Genomic DNA, 15,376 nt, shown 5'->3' on the forward strand with positions numbered 1-15,376 from the left:
CCACACAATTCACAAAATCAGGTAACAGGAGCTGGTGAAAGTGAAAGTGTTAGTCGCTCAGTCGTGTCTGACTCGTTGGCGACCCCATGGACTGTAGCCCACCAGGCTCCTCTGTCCATGGGATTCTCCAGGCATGAACACTGGAGTGGGTTGTCAATCCCTTCTCCAGGGGATCTTCCCTACCCAGCAATCGAACCTGGATCTCCCACATTGCGGGCAGGTTCTTTACCATCTGAGCTACCAGGGAAGCCCTGTTGGCCTCAATAAGTCCTATCTCATTATACTTTTAAAATCAATAGCGAAAGTGCTTCAAAAACTGCCAAGTGCTCAGAATTTAAGGAATGACCCTGTTTTCCCTAAATATCCAAAGTGGTTGGGGTCCTTAGAGTTGAAATCTCCCTGAATCAGCAGTTTCATCTCTAAGAAAGAAGGCTCTGTCTGTCAAGTGATATCTCAGGCTCATTTCAAGTGGTTTCTAAAGGTCCTTTGATTACAGCTCTGAACATCCAGATCCTCTGCTTGCCCTGGAGTAAGCACATGCAGGACCAACGAGGTTCCATAAATGAAGTAGAAAATACAACTCTCAGAGACGCTGGATAGGAATTAGGACCCCCACAATCTTATTATTGACTTCACTGCTTATAACCCTCTTAACCAAGGACATGCTCAACAACTGTGCTCACTTTCTGCACCCGTAAAACTGGGTTGTGTTGTTGTTGTTTAGACGCTAAGTCATGGCCAATTCTTTTGCAACCCCATGGACTGTAGCCTGCCAGGCTCCTCTGTCCATGGGGTTCTCCAGGCAAGAATACTGGAGTGGGTTGCTGTTTCTCCAGGGAATCTTCTGACCCAGGGATCAATACCATGTCTCTTGCATTGGCAGGTTGGTTCTTTTCCACTGAGCCACCAGGGAAATCATTAGACAGGGACTGATATTCAAATAAGGGCAACACAGTACTGTCCCATGTGTCTTGGCCAGACACTGACAAGCTTAAACGGGAAATTCAAGATTCTCTAGGCCAGGAGTCACAAGCTCAAATGACTACAGCTGCTGGGCAGATAATAAAACGAGTGAAACAAATTCAGAGTCAGACAGTAGGGAGAAGCGGGGATTGCAGTGAGCAAAGGATACTCATTGAGAGAACGGCTAAATTTCAGCTTTGTGTGGAAATGTGGACTCCGGAATTCTAGATTTCTCCCATTATGGAAGGCAGAAATTTCATTTAAAAAAATTTTTTTGAAATATGTTTCATTTACAATGTTGTGTTTCAGGCATACAGTAAAGTGATTCAGTTATACACACACACACACACACACACACACACACATATATATATATTTCCACTCTTTTGTAGCTTCTTTTCCCATATAGGTCATTACGGAGTATTGAGTACAGTTTCTTGTGCTATACAGTAGGGTTTTGTTAGTTATTTATCTATAGACGTGTGTACATGGGGCTTCCCTGGTAGCTCAGCTGGTAAAGAATCCTCCTGCAATGGGGGATCCCTGGGTCAGGAAGATCCCCTGGAGGAGGGCATGGCAGCCCACTCCAGTATTCTTGCCTGGAGAATCCCATGGTCAGAGGAGCCTGGAGGGCTACAGTCCATGGGGTCGCAAAGAGTCAGACACAGCTGAGCAACTAAGCACAGCACAGAACAGTGTGTAGATGTTAATCCCAGTCTCCCAGTTTATCCCCCTTTCCCTCGCTGTTATCCATAAGATTGTTCTCTACATCTGTAATTCTATTTCTGTTTTGTAATAAATTTCTTTGTACCTTTTATTTTCACGTATAAGTGGTATCATGTGATATTTGTCCTTCTCTGACTTATGTCACTCAATATGACCATCTCTAGGACCCTCCACCTTGCTGCAAATGGTGTTATTTCTTTCTTCTTTACGGTTGAATAATATTCTGCGGTATATATGTGTTACCGCGTCTGCTTTATCCGCCCCTCTGTCAGTGCACATTTAGACTGCTTCATGTCCTGGTTGTGATTAGTGCTGAGTAAACCCTGGGTTGCTCGTATAAAACCTACTCGGAGTTTTAAATTCTGGAAATTAACTTGGGTTATTTTAGGGACCATATAGGCCAAGCAGACATTTCTGAGGGCTAGATTAGGCCAATGGTTCACGACCCTTGAATCTAACCCATCTCCCTCCCATCCCAGCCAAGGACACGGAGCTCTATGAGGTGAATGGAGTGGCCCATCACCAGGGCCAGAATCCACGTGTCCTGTCACCCGGTTCAGGATTCTTCCACCGCCCCTTGCTGCTTCTCCCTTCATTCCCTGGAGTGGACTGGAAAAGGAAGACACAAAGTCAGCACAGCAGCCGCAAAACTCAGATCACTCATCCTCCACCCTGGCCGGGTGATTTGGCCAGAGAACAAGACAGAAAAGAGATGATTTGCTTTCTGACCATGAGGTAAGCAATGGAAGGATAGAAACCCTGGACTCGGGTCAAGGTTCATAGCGACTTCATTCTCTTTCAGATACTGATGTATCTACATATTCATAAAGTCTCAGTCATCATTCTAATAATGTCCACCCTTGCTACTCTGTTTCCTCAGGTGTTACCTCTTACCTGTTGAGCAGAGAATATCCCCAAAGGGCTGCCCTTCTTTCTCCCCCAGAAAGATACGCTGTTGCCAAGAAAACCAGCTTCCAAAGTCAGAACCACAGTAAAGGGCATCAGGTTACACAGTAAGAATCATGCCCCAGACCCTAATTGGATTATTAGCAGTCCAAAATTCAGCTTTAAGCAATTATCTACTCCACACCCATGAAAAAATAAAGCATAAGTCATTTCTTAACTGTCCTTCCTAGCAAATGAGAAGAACAGATTCTTCTTGCTTTGTGTGAGAGAGTTTCTATTAATGAGGCAGAAAATAAATTCTTGGAGGAAAAAAAATTGCATACATCCACACAACCCACTGGTGACTTTTCTTCCATTATTAAAAGGTTTTCTAAAAAACTGAAGAAAGCTAGTAATTTAAATCTCTATACATAGCCCAGTTATTTCTGTATCAGGGCTTGCAAAGGATCTGATAACGATTTTCAAATTTCCCAAATGATTTCTTGTCTCCTGTGAATCACCAGACCTTCAGTTCAAGATAGCATGGATGGATAGATTTCAGACCGGCTGTGTGCCAACCCCTGTGTGGGTTCCAGACTTGAGCAGAGCTAACTGATAAGACCTCAAGGAGCCGCCTGAGGGCATCCCAGATGGTGCTAGTGGTAAAGAATCTGCCTGCCAATGCAGGGGATGCAAGAAACGTGGGTTCAATCCTTGGGTCAGGAGGATCCCCTGGAGTAGGAAATGGCAACCTGCTCCAGTATTCTTGCCTGGGAAATTCCATGAACAGTGGAGCCTGGCAGGCTACAGTCAGTTGGGCAGCAAACATTCGGATACCGCTGAGCGTGCACATACATACATATACAAGTAGTTGTGTCCTCTGAACTCAGAGTCAAGGGGTAGAGAAGCTGACACCAAACCAGCTCTTCATGGGACAATGTAACACGTATGAGTCTGAACATCTACACCAAGCTCTGTGGAAGCAGAGGACTGAACAGCTAGCAGCACCTGGGAAACCAAGGAAGGCTGAACAAAAGAGGTGGCATTTATGGGCATTGAAGGATGAGTAGGAGTTTCCCAAAGAGGCAAGGTAGTAGGTTGTCATTATGAGCAAAGAAGACAAGTAATATATGGTTACAGTTATAAAAATCCTCTGCAAGGGGGGTGGGCGGGGGCTGTGTAATTGATGATGGGTCCTCTGATGCACAGGGTGAGCTGCAGCAGCTATGAATTTCTGCAAAGTGTTTTCAATTCATTATTTCATCTGAACCTTAAAAATAGCCCAAAGCCCATGAAGTCATGTCTTGGAAAAAGCCAAGCACTTGAGTGAGTACTCTGCATTTATCATTTAATTTAATCTTCCTATCAGAACTTTACAGAGGGTATCCTTCCTATCCCTATCTTGCCAACCAGAGTCCAATCAGTGGGCTATTAGTTTACCTAACCTGGGTCATAAAACAGGAGAGATAGGATTCAGTCCAAGGCATGTACCTGCCACCCATGTGATGCAGGTGGTTAATAACTAACCACAAAAGTCCAGAGAATACAAGGCAACTTTTGAATTAGGGGCTAGATCTGGATCTCTGGCGTTCTGGCTCTCCCAACTCCAGTGTAGCCCGAGAAGACCAGTTTCCAGCAAACTCGTGCAGCTTACCATCTATGGAGAGCAGCCATTTAGGCCAACAGATGTCAGATGGCACCAGTGGCTGTGATATTTCACATCACTGTCTTCCCCTCTCCTGCACACAGGCTGGGAACTGCATATCCGCCTGCACGGCAGCACTGGAGGAAATTCTCCTCGTCAGCATAGGAGAGACGCCTTCACACGTGCACTGATACAGTCTCCCCGAGATGCTTTAATTTAATTATTTATTCCCCACCTAGGCTTCCTCCTCCCCACCACACACACACCACCACCACCACCCATCTCTAAATCTCTAAAAAGTGAAACGTGAACCAACTCAGAAGCAGAGGATGGATTTGAATCCCAACGTTGCATTTTATTACCATCCTGGGAGTGGAGATCCCCTGGCTGTAAATGGGATTTATCCATTCAATGTGTATTTATTGGGGACCAGTAATGTGCCAGACACATGGAATTCATGGTCAGCAAAATGAACCTCTTCCTGCCTCATAGAATCTACAACCTAGCAAGAAGGAAAAGCAATGAAATCAACGTTTGCGATCAGTTTGATAAGCATTCAGTCAGAGGAAGCAGGATTCTGACAGCCAGGAGGGTGGTAGTTCAAATTCTCATCCAGGCCCTCCGTCCAGTGCCTGGGAGCATTTTGGAAGGAGCCTGATCAGAATCAGGAGGGCTTGGAAAAAGAAGAGGCTTCAGATTCAGACAAGATCAGGTGCCACCATTCACAGGACACACTTTTCCTCACCTGTAAAATGGGTCAAGGGCATCCCTGGTGGTCCAGTGGTTAAGAATCCACCTGCCAGTGCAGGGGACAGGAGTTTGATCCCTGGTTGGGGAACTAAGATCCCACATGCTGTAGAGCAACTAAGTCTGCCCTCTGCAACTGCTGAGCCCATGTGCTCCAGAGCCCACGACTAAAGGTCCCAAGAGCCACAACTAAGACCTGATGTAGCAAAATAAAAAACTAAGTATTTTTTAATAGGTCTATTAGCAAGATCCACCTCTCACATTTGTTTCCTTTTTTTGAGAGCTAAATGAGATAACGTCTGTTCTAGATCTGACATAGTAGGCCTTCTTGTTGTCATTCCTGTCGTCTGGGCCCATGCAGGCAGATGACAGCACCTGCCTTGCACTGCAAGGCCTGAGCTGGGAGAGATACCAGGTCACACACCATCACTGAGTCACTCTTTCAATCAGTCCCTTGTTTGCATAGGAAACCCAACAATGTACACAAAGTAGGAGGAGGACCAAAGAGGCCTGAATGAAAACAGAGAAAAAATCTGGTTCCAGCCACAACCAGGGGACCGACTTCCCAGGGGGTCCTGGGCCTCTCCGGTCACTTTTATGTTCACCTGCTAACAGGACAGTAGTATCCACACCGAACATCCCGTGGTAATTAATGGTATAAAGATAGTAGTATCCACACCGAACATCCCGTGGTAATTAATGGTATAAAGACCAGAATCTGGTGAAACAAGTAAATGGCAAGCAGTGGAAAGCCATCCAGGTAGAACTGATAATGCGCTTGTAACTGTCATGATTCTTATTGTTCAGAAGCTAGACCGTGCTCTTAAATGGAGTTTATCATAAATCATGATCTCGATGTGCCCGCTTGCCTTACCATGGACGAAATAGAAAGATCATCATCATCATCATCAGAAAGGCTGAGATTAGAATCCCATCTCAGTCACTTGCAGCTGGGGATGTGAATTAACCTCTCTGAACCTCCATGACTTCTTCTCCAAAATGGGGATGAGCAATACCTTCCCCATAGCATAGTGTTCTGAGGAGGAAAAGAGCCAACGACAGGTGCCAGAAACATCACAGGAACTCCACTGACGTGCGAATCCAGGTGAGCGATGCTAGCTTCCCTGCCTGACTCCCCAGCTTCTTCGTGACCCCATATCACTAAGTGATCCCACATGGTCAAGCCTTTCCTGATCCCCAAAGCATGCTCATCTCCAGGGAACTTGCTCTCTGAGATTCTGCCAGCATCCCGAGGGCTCTAGGCCATCAACAGCTGGCCCTCAGTCTCCTCCCTTTGCCCCTCAGCATCCTCCTTTCCCGTTCCAGGAAAAGGTTTTCCTTCTCTTGTCTCAGCCCAGCCCCTCAACCCAAACTTCAGGTCCTACCTGTCCAAACGTGTTCCCCATACCCCTCCTCCCATTCCAGCAAGGCAACAACACTCTCTGAAAAGTCCCTCTCTCTGCCGAACCAGCCTCAGAGGGTCTTTCCTTCCACCTTCTTCTAAATGCCTCCGTCACAGCTCAGTGTTACCTGTTGCTAATGACAGAACCCACTTCTAGCCCCTCAGCCCAATTCCTAGGGGTTTGTCCAAACTGCTCCTTTATGTCTCATCCCTTGATCCTAGCCATGATGCTCGAATTCCTTATGGCTGCAGGAAAGCACGGGCCTGCCCTGACCACTGCCCACACACAGCCATCAGTGTGGTCCTGCTCCCCTGCAAGGAGAGTTCTGACAACTCCCGCGTGTCATCTGGGGCCCTGCTCCTTCACCAAATGTCTTCCACTTGCAGCCTAAGCTTGCTGATTATTGCGCTTCTAATTACTTCACATCTAGCACACTGAGGATTTGCCTCAATTTTCCTTTGAGAGGTCACCAGGAATGCTCATCTGAACCCTGAAACCATCCTGTCTGTGGAAGATTCCGTGGGGCTGGGAGGCTGACAAGGAAACAGTCCCTCCTATCTAGGGCTGCTGGCAGCTCTGAAATCAAGAGCTGATTCAGAGGTGAACAGAGCCTGGACCAGAGCTCTGGGGTCCAGAGGAGAGTTGGCCTGTCTGAGCGTGGTAGGCAGGGCCAGGAGTAGGTATCAGAAGCCGTCTCACTGGTCTAAAACTCAGCGGTTTGGGCTGGGAACTCAGGTGCCAATTGCCAGGAGCAAGAGGCCAGACATCTAAGTGGCCAAGTGGCTCTGAACCAGCCTGCTGCCCACGTGCCTGCCTTGGTGTGGTGCTGCAGAAAGAAGCCTCATTTACGAGGTCAGACCTGGTGATCACTTCCCAAGACTCTTTCTCCTCAAACGCCACACTGCTTGATGTCACACCCACCACACTTTCCACCTGAAGCTCTCCCCTCTTCGCACCCTCCCAGCTCTCGACTTCTCCCAGTTCAGTTTCCCTGTCCTCTCTCTCTCCTCGTCTCTCACAGATTCCCTGGTGACTCAGCTGGCAAAGAATTTTCCTGCCATGCAGGAGACCCAGGTTTGATCCCTGGGTCAGGACGATCCCCTGGAGAAGGAAATGGCAACCCACTCTAGTATTCTTGTCTGAGAAATCCCCTGGCAGAGGACAGAGGAGGTTGGCAGGCTACAATCCATGGGATCACAAGAGTCAGACATGACTCAGCGACTAAACCACCATCTCTTCTTTCTCTATAGCTCCCTATTGTTTGTAAAATCACTAGGCTAGTAAGCAGAAGAACTGGGACACAGCCTCCCAATACCCAATGGCTTTACTTGTTCTGAATCTGTCGTAGCAGAGACAACAGGCAGCTGAGAAATGAAGACCGTTTACTGTTTCAAAATTCATCAAGCACTTACTGTGGGGCTGGATCTATGCTGGGTTGGGGTGGAGGGGTATAATTCTAAGGCCATCAAGGAGCTTCAGATGAGACGGTGGCTGGATGGTGGGGATTTCACACCAGAGACAAGGCTCCCCACCCTCTCTGATCTGGAGTCATTTTTAGACCAGCCAGCAGGCATCACTCCAAGGTCCTGACAAGTATGTGGTTACCCGGTAATTGTCCTCACATGCATTTGCACCAGAAGCTGGACTTTTCTACAGCTGCTGCATGCTGTATCTGCAAAAACCATCAGCCTCACCATCAATCCCCAAGCTTGTATGGTCTCTGAATTATTTAATGCTACATTCCAAGAGGCTGTGAATAATGGAATGGGGTGTAAATAATCTTATCTTCGTCTCTACATGCAGAGGTTGTGAAGGGGCACCTAAAGAGGTACTATTCTGCCAGAATCTTACAACACCTGTGCGTGATTAAAAACCAAACCAAATGCCCCCTAAGATAACGGCTGTTCCGTAGCAGGGGAAAGAAACGAGCAAGTGTCTCATCATATTTCATAGAGAGAGAGAAGCAATTATATATCAGGCTTCAGGTTCAAGTGCACTCGGATAATTACAGCACTGCTTTAGAGTTGTATGGAGGCTGACAGATCACCTGGTTCTTCCTGCCTTACAGGGACAGGCAGGGTGCCTTTCCTAATTGACAGACAAGGACGGTGATCCCCAGGGAAGTCACCTGGCTCACAAATAGAGTTACAAGGAGGAAGACGCAAGCCCAGGGTTTGGGTCTTCTGCCTTCCTTTGCAGCAGTCTCTCTTTTCCTCCTTCCCACTTGGTTATCAGGGCAGCAACCAAATGTGCCTTGTCACGTGCGATCATGTCACCCACCCACATGTCAGGCTCATCTTCACGTCAAGTGGATTTTTGTGAGTTCATAGGAAGAGATCCTTATGATTTTCATGCACCGCCCTGAGTGTCAAACACTTGCCCTGTCTACTCAGCTTAATAAGCAACTACAGTCAAGGAAGGAGAAAGATGAAGACGTGAAGGGGAGGAAGGGCTTTGTTAATGACCCCACCCCCCCTACCCCCAGTGCTTGGGTATGAGAGCAACAAGCTTTGTACTAAGAATCAAGAAATCTAGAAACCAGTTCTGATTCTGCCTCTACCAGCTGTACCATCTTGGAGAAGTCTTATCACTGTGAATATTCAATTTCTTTCTCAATAAAATGAGATGAACAGCAGTTGAGACCCCACAAGTTTGCAAAGCGACCAAAACGGGACCCGTGTACGGTGGCGAAAGTGTTGTCCCCGTCTATGACTGCATGTGCCTCAGATTCTAAGGATGGTGCAGGAAGGTAAATACTCACCAGTATTTGGGGTAATTTGGGAGAATTTTTGATCTTTCTAGAGGTAAGGGACCAAAACAAAGGCAGAAATATGAGTCCCTCAAGCCTAGTTCTCAGGAATAGTGCATGTTAACCAAATGATTGTAACCATCCTGAATCCTCACTCACTTTCAAAATCTCCATCATAGAAACCTACCTCCCCGGACAAGGATGGAGGAGAATATGGCCAGAAATGATAGAAGCAATAAATACTCCACTGCAGTCTTCACCCTCATTTCAGAAGTGTTTATCCTCAAAGGTCTTTCTTCTCTTAAGAGCTCGAAATTTCTTGTGACAGCTATTGCCTAACCATGTGACCCTAAAAGAGCATTTGAGGCACAAAGGTGTCTCAATGCACACCTCGGGTCGACCCCCGTATCCATCTTAAGTGGACATCTGACCTCCAAAATCACGTGGCCATCAACTAGGAAGGAGGTGAACAGCATCTCTAAGGAAAGCAGCTTATTATAAACAGGCTCCATTTCACAAAATATAAGAAAATCCAGGATGACAGAGAGCTGAAACATCACCTAATTGGGAGAACAATCGGGAAGAACTATTAACCAGAATAGATTCACTTCCAGACACCCCGCTGCTTAAGTGTCAAGACCAGAATAACTTCCCCAAGTCTGATCGATGACTCCACTTCTTTCCCAACACCGTGAAAGAGCGTCGAGGTCGGATGATAAAAGATTATACCAAAGACGAGCCTTGTTCTACCTGCTCTCATCCTTCCTCCTCTTCTCTTTCCAGCTTTATTGTGCACTGAATTCTGATTATCTCTCTGATACTTCTGTGAGCATCCTGAAGGGAGAAAACTGTACCTCATTTTTCTTTATTTACTCAATAATTTGCTGAACGTCTCCACACAGGTGGTCCACAGACATCTTTAAATCAAAATGTCTAACAGTGAGTTCCTTACCTGCCCCTCAGATTTCTCCTTCCTTCTACTACTCTGCCTCAACGGATGGCACTGCAAACACCTTCATCACCAGGCAAGAAGGTGAGGAGCCCCCCTGGACCCCAAAACTCCTTTGTGTGCTACATCCAACAGCCCTAAATCTAATTAGGTTTTGCCTTGATCTTCAATTAACTCTCTGATATTTGTCAGATTCTTTATATGTGCCATATATTTTTCTACATAGCTCCAGGAAAATCAGGGTAGACAAAATGAACATAAAACCTGTCCTCATGGGTTCAAATCCAGCCTCCTCCCCTGGGCAAATTATTTTTGATTTATCCTTATCCTCTGTCTAAGTCAGGGTCTTCATCTGAAAAATGAAGATAGAAATAGTTTCTACTTCTGGATGGAAGGATGGATTTGTGAATGAATGAATGAATGAAAAATTGGTATATACATTTGGTGGGATATTGTTCATCCTTAAAAAGGAAGGAAAACCTATCTTGTGCTACAACATGGATGAATTTTGAATTATGCCAAGTGAAACAAGTCAAATAAAAAGGACAAATACTGTTGATTCCACTTTGATGAGGTTTCTAAAGGAGTCAAACCCATAGACTCAGACAATAGAATGGTGGTTGCCAGGGATTGGGGGAAGAGGGCTCTGAGAAGTCATAATTTAATGGGTAGAGTTGCAGTTTTGCAAGATGAAAAAGTTCTAGAGCATCACTATGCAACCATATGAATATATGTGAGACTGCTGCACTGTACACGCTAAAATTGTTTAGATGATAAGCTGTGTATTACATCTTTTTCACCCCAATTAAAAAAATGTTTAAATCAACCTACATCCTTCACTACAAGTTCCCATTTACGTCCTGTCTCTCATCTCATCCGCCATGAGCCGTGACCTCCTTAAAGGCAGGAATTGAATCTTTTTCATCTTCATGAGCCTAATATCTGGCACAATGCCCAGTGCATAGTTGGTGATATTATACACACACACATGGGCTTCCCTAGTGGCTCAGACAGTAAAGAATCTACCTGCAAAGCAGGAGATCTGGGTTCAGTCCCTGGGTCAGAAAGATCACCTGGAGAAGGGAATGGCTACCAACTCCAGTGTTCTTGCCTGGAGAATTCCATGGACAGAGGAGCCTGGCGGGCTACAATTCATGGGGTCACAAAGAGTCAGATATGACTGAGTGACTAACATTTTCATTTTACCATTTAATCATATGTATGTTAAACAGATTTATATACATGCATATATATATATATATATATGTATATATAGAGAGAGGCAGTTTCCCAGTCTAGAAAAATGATACCAATATGAGTAGCGCAGGAAAGACTCCACCAACATATCCCCCCAGGGAAGTATATCCACTTATAATTTTATTCCATTTAATAAGAGGATATGTGGGGGCTTGTTTAAACCCTTTTCTTTAAAAACAGAACACAACTGGGAGTGCTTGGAGTTCCCGCAGGAAGCGACGGCTGCCCTGCTCCGGGCTCCCTCGGGGAGCTGCCGCAGAAAGTTTGCTGCTGTCTGAGTTGCTTTCTCTTCTGAGCTGTCAGCTTGACTGCTTCTGAGGAGCCCTCGGAGAGGTGGGAGGAAGAGGAGGTGGCTTTGCGGGTGTTTAAATCAAGGAAAGGAAGTCTTAATTAGCTGGAGATGGGGCCAGCCCCACCACCTCGGGGAAGGCACAGGAGAGGGACGGGTGGAGGTGAGGGAGGAGGAGGAAGGCCCACGCAAACATGGCATCGAGACGCCGGCCCAAGGATGCTGGTGGGGAAGAGAGAGGCCCAGCGTCTCACTCCCGGCTCCCCCAGCGCCACCCCGGATCAGGGCCTCTCCTTGGCTGAAGCCATAGGTGGAGCCAGCCCCAACCACCCTCACCCCCAGCTGGGAGGCTGGGCTTCACTACACTGCCATCCTGGCTTTGCACTGAGGCTCTACCGCTTGCCAGCTGCATGACCCAAGCTAGCCAATGAACCTTGCAGAAACTCAGTTTCCCGTCTGAAACTGGAAATGGCAACCCCAGCCTCAAAGCGTTGCTGAGATCATTAAACAGAGTTAAATGTGCACAAAGTCGTGAAGAGATAAAATGATTTTAAAACATGAGTTCCACATCTACCTGGCCACTTTCCAAACACGGCAGCCACCTGAACCCAGAGGAAAATGCATTGAAGGAAGTCAAGGATAACTCGGATGAGAAAACTTGGAGGTGAGTAAAACCCCAGTGTGTAAAGTGTTCATCACCATTCTGATGATCGAAGAAAACAAAGTGAAACACAACAAATATTGCATGGAGGCAAATCACAGTGGCCCAAAGCCCTGCGAGTTCGGGCTTGCCTGTGGACAGGGCATGGCACTGGGGAGACTGAAACACGTAGTATCTCCTCTGACCCTCAGACTGTATGCCTTTTTCGATATTGCCTCCATCAGACAAACGAGGACACTGAGGTTCTGCTATCACAACAGCTTCCCCAGAGAGCCCCAACTAGGGCTAAGGAAGATCAGAAACCCACTCCAACTTTCCAGAATCACATCCTCTCTCTACCATTCCTCCACAGGTTCTCTCCATGAACATTCCAGACGATCCAATCCCTCAGCCTGTGTATTCCCCTCATCACAGAGACATCTCACACCCTCTCCTGGTCTCTCTCATCATTTCTAAATGATAAGAAAGACTCCGGTTGCACAAAGCACAGACTTGACTCAAACAGGAGGAACAGAAAGGACATCCATTGACTCCTACGCCGGGGATGTGCCCGGGGGTGCTCAGGCTTTCGGCGTTAACTGGGTCCAGTGCCCTGTGCGTAGCACCAGTCAAGTGGAAAATACAAGGTATCACCAGCTCCTACCATGCCCTTCTTTTCTGGCCTCACTGCCTTCACCCCCAAAGCCTGTACTCCTCAAACCTCCCCTCCTAGACAAAAACGGTCCACAGAGCACCCCCTCTAATCACAGGTGGAGCACCACACCTCTGAGCATTGCCTCAAAGAAGGTGGGACACAGATCTGTGTCCTTTCTGTCCCTAACCCACCTTGCGCTTGAGATGTCATCTCAATTCTTCCTCACAGCAACACCCCAACATGTCCACGTATGATGCCCAGCGTTTGGGATAAAGAGAGTGAAGAGAAGCCAAGCAACTAGCCCAAAGTCACCTGGCCTGTGTGGCAGCACCGGGCTCCAGGCTGGGTCTAGTGCCCTGGGTGGCTTCCCACGCAGGGGCTACCAAGGTGGCAAGTGACACCTGACTCTGCCTCGTCATGTGTGAGTCTGGTGCTTTTCGAGTGCATCCTGTGCTGTATGTGTGTGTGTGTGTGTGTGTGTGTGTGTGTGTGTGTGCGTGTGTGTGTGTGCGCATGTGTGTGTGCATGCTCAGTCATGTCCAACTCTTTGAGACCCCATGGATTGTAGCCTGCCAGATTCCTCTGTCATGGAATTTTCCAGGCAAGAATATTGGAGCAAGTTGCCATTTCCTACTTCAGTTTCATTGGCTGAAGCCGAGTAAAAGAATAAGTGTCTTTAAAAAATAATTTTGCATATAACACTTGCCAAACTGCTTAAAGAAATTAAATTCACAAATCAATTTTTGTTTTAGCATGAAGGTAATCTTGTCAATACTCAGATCTTCTAGGTTCTTCCCTCGCTTTCAATAAATTGAAAGGAGAGGCTGAGAGCAGTGAATTCGCCCTGGGCTGGGCTTACCTGCCCCTCTACAAGGCTTCCCCCTGCCCCGCGGACCATCAGCCCGGATCTCAGGGCACTCAGCTCAGCACGAATCCTCGGCTCCCGGCACTCTTCTGCATCCCCGATGGGGCAGTCAGCTTCCTGTCTCCCCCTCGGCTCTTTCCCAGTCTCGGCGTCTCCACTCCCTCCATCCATTTTCCCCTCCCCCTGCCTCTCTGCATCTCCTCCCTGTGTCTACACGTAAACTCACTTTATGCTTTATACCAAAACCAGTTTCTTTCAAATTGGGGAGAAAAACTGTCCTGAGAAAACTAGATATATTTTCGCCAATATTGCCAGGTGGTGGTAGCTTTCCCCAAAGCCCTTAATATCCCTGTTCTCTTCTGTGTCTCCAGGGAATCATCCCTGAAGAGCAAAGGCATCTGTTCACATAGGCACCGAGGCCCCCATTCTTCCTCTGGGGCTTTCCTGATCTGCTCTGCCTGCCCCTGGGGGTCCTAGACCTCCAGGAGACCTTGGGCAGGAGCCCCGAGAGTGCCCAGCACATGCTCAGCACGGCCCCTCCTGTCCTTCCCTGCACCTTCCTGCTCGGGCCGAGCTCCCTCGGCCAGAGCTCTGCCTGTTGGTAATGCCTTAGCCCAGGACACCCAGTGGAGGTATGGAGGCAAGATGGGCAGGGGGCATCCCACACTGACTGTAGGGCTATAACTGCAAAGATCAGCTGGTTTGGAGGGTCCTCTGTCTATTATGACGGATGATGAGCATGTCAGGCCGACCCTGGGTAAACCCCTGGGAACGCCCATCTCAGAACTCAGCAGCCTTCTGAGGACAGAGTGAACTTAACAGACAAGACACGACGGGCTCTGAGTGGCAGGCCATCTGTCACAGGTCCCATTGAGGCCCTCTCTGTTTTCCCCTAAATGACTTTTCCCACTCTGATTTCACCTAAGAGCATGTCAGATGTAGACAAGAATAGGAGACCCTTGGGGACGGCGGTCTTCTCTGGCTAATCAGCCTGCTGACAGCTGTCCAGCAGAGCACAGACACGAGTCCCACGGTGTCGTGGAAAGAGCTTCCAGTGAGGCTGAACTTCAGTTCCGGCCCCATCACTTCTAGACATGTGACCTTGGGCCAATTACTTGGTTTCTACATCCTGGCAGGGAACGAGTAGCCACTCAGAATGAGAACGGGTGGTGGAGTTTAGCAGAGAACTATTCAGAAGGGAAGGGCGGGATTTGAGACAAGCTAAAGAACCAATAACAGGAAGCAACCCTGAGCAGCCCAAAGTTCGAAGAGTGGAAGGAAAGAGCCTCTGCATGGACAGTAGTTGCAGCCTTTGGTAGAGGGATGCAGCCTTCAGTAGAGGGATGCAGCCTTCAGTAGAGAGATGTAGCCTTCAGTAGAGGGATGCAGCCTTCAGTAGAGAGATGCAGCCTTCAGTAGAGAGATGCAGCCTTCAGTAGAGGGATGCGGCCTTCAGTAGAGAGATGTAGCCTTCAATAGAGGGATGCAGCCTTCAGTAGAGGGATGCGGCCTTCAGTAGAGAGATGTAGCCTTCAGTAGAGGGATGCAGCCTTCAGTGGAGGGATACAGCCTTCAGTAGAGAGATGCAGCCTTCAGTGGAGGG

Source organism: Capricornis sumatraensis, chromosome 11, assembly GCF_032405125.1.
Source record: "Capricornis sumatraensis isolate serow.1 chromosome 11, serow.2, whole genome shotgun sequence".
Taxonomy (NCBI): domain Eukaryota; kingdom Metazoa; phylum Chordata; class Mammalia; order Artiodactyla; family Bovidae; genus Capricornis; species Capricornis sumatraensis.